This window comes from Chelonoidis abingdonii, unplaced genomic scaffold, assembly GCF_003597395.2.
Source record: "Chelonoidis abingdonii isolate Lonesome George unplaced genomic scaffold, CheloAbing_2.0 scaffold3205, whole genome shotgun sequence".
In the NCBI taxonomy this organism is placed as follows: Eukaryota; Metazoa; Chordata; order Testudines; family Testudinidae; genus Chelonoidis; species Chelonoidis abingdonii.
Genome location: NW_027427466.1, coordinates 1 through 1,298, shown reverse-complemented (window position 1 = coordinate 1,298; position 1,298 = coordinate 1). Strand labels below are relative to the sequence as shown.

The 1,298-nt window shown below is 56.1% G+C and overlaps 1 long non-coding RNA gene across 1 annotated transcript; it reads left to right on the top strand.

Annotated features, from left to right (window-relative positions):
* Positions 1-6: 6 nt before the first annotated feature.
* On the top strand, positions 7-799 carry LOC142046078 (uncharacterized). Its single transcript, XR_012654987.1, has 2 exons — positions 7-543; positions 599-799. It is a non-coding gene; the product is annotated as an uncharacterized LOC142046078 (long non-coding RNA).
* Positions 800-1,298: the final 499 nt, after the last annotated feature.

Below are 1,298 nucleotides of genomic sequence, written 5' to 3'. Positions count from 1 at the left end.
CTCACAGTTGATACAGAACGTCAGCTGCTGTCTTTGGGAGACGACCTCCAACTACTGTGTGCTGAGCTACTTGCTCTGTGCATGGGCAGGTGCTGGGAACAGGCCACTCCCTTCTGCAGTGCTCAGAGCTGTTTCAGCTCTGTTGGTACTGAGTCAAACAGCTGGGGGAAAGGCTCTGTGGTGCCTGTGGCTGGTGCTAATATATTGCCAGCTTCCATACTGAGAAACGGGAGCATGGGGGAAGGGCTCAGTGCCAATAGTTTCCCAATGGGAATCAGGGAGGCCATTAGCTGCACTAAGCATGTGCTTTCCTTGGCCTCCTCTTCCTACAGCAGCAAGGATGTGGACTTTGGCCCTCAGTACACACCACAGCAGGCTTTCTCCTTGCCTTTGCTGCCCATTCCTGCTTGTGGGCTGCTGTCTCAGTTGTTCTAACTAGGGAATGGACAGTCTGCCTGCCCATCCCACGCATGGGCTGCTGTATCACCTGTTCTAACCGGGGAGGGCTGCTGCCTCGCCTGTATTCTAACCAGGGAGCGGGCAGTCTGCCTGCCCATCCCGTGCGTAGGCTGCTGCCTTGCCTGTGTTCTAATCAGAGAGCAGGTAGTCTGCCTGTCCTGCGAGTGGGCTGCTGCCTTGCCTGTTCTAACCATGGAGCAGGCAGTCCGCCTGCCCGGCCCGCACGTGGGAGCAGCAGGTGCTAGGTCCCCCCTGGGGGGATGTTGGGCGGCTCCAGCCTGACTGTTTTCTGTCTGTTGCTATTGTACATTTGTTGGAAATTAATAAACGTGTTGAGCCATTTGGGTGCTGCGAGTGGCCCCACACAGGGGAGGGGCAGTGGAGGAGCCCCCGGGCCTGGGGGTGGCACTGCACGTTTCCCAAGTGAGTGGGCCGGGGGGGTGGCTGGAGCAGCGAGCCCGTGTCCGACTGGCGCTGCCCAGCCCCAGCGGTGTTGCTGACACCAGAGGTGCCCAAGGCAAACAACAGTGATTCGTGCCCGGAGTGCTTCAGCGCCAATGAACACACCAGGGGGAGAAGCAAGCAGAGTTTATTTGAGATCTCAAACTGATCCTGGGAGACTAGTATGCCTCAAATCCAGCACACCTAAAACAAGCAGTCTGTTCCTTTATATCCATGAGAATTTTTCTCGCTGACTAGCAAGCCCCCGTTTCCCCTCCCTCTTCTGTCCGGCTGCAGCATTCTTTTCTCACACACTTCTTTCTCTGTCTTCCCCCTCCCTCTCCCCCTTGTAGAGTTACATTGAACAGTTAATTAAAGCTGGTGTGAATTACGACCTT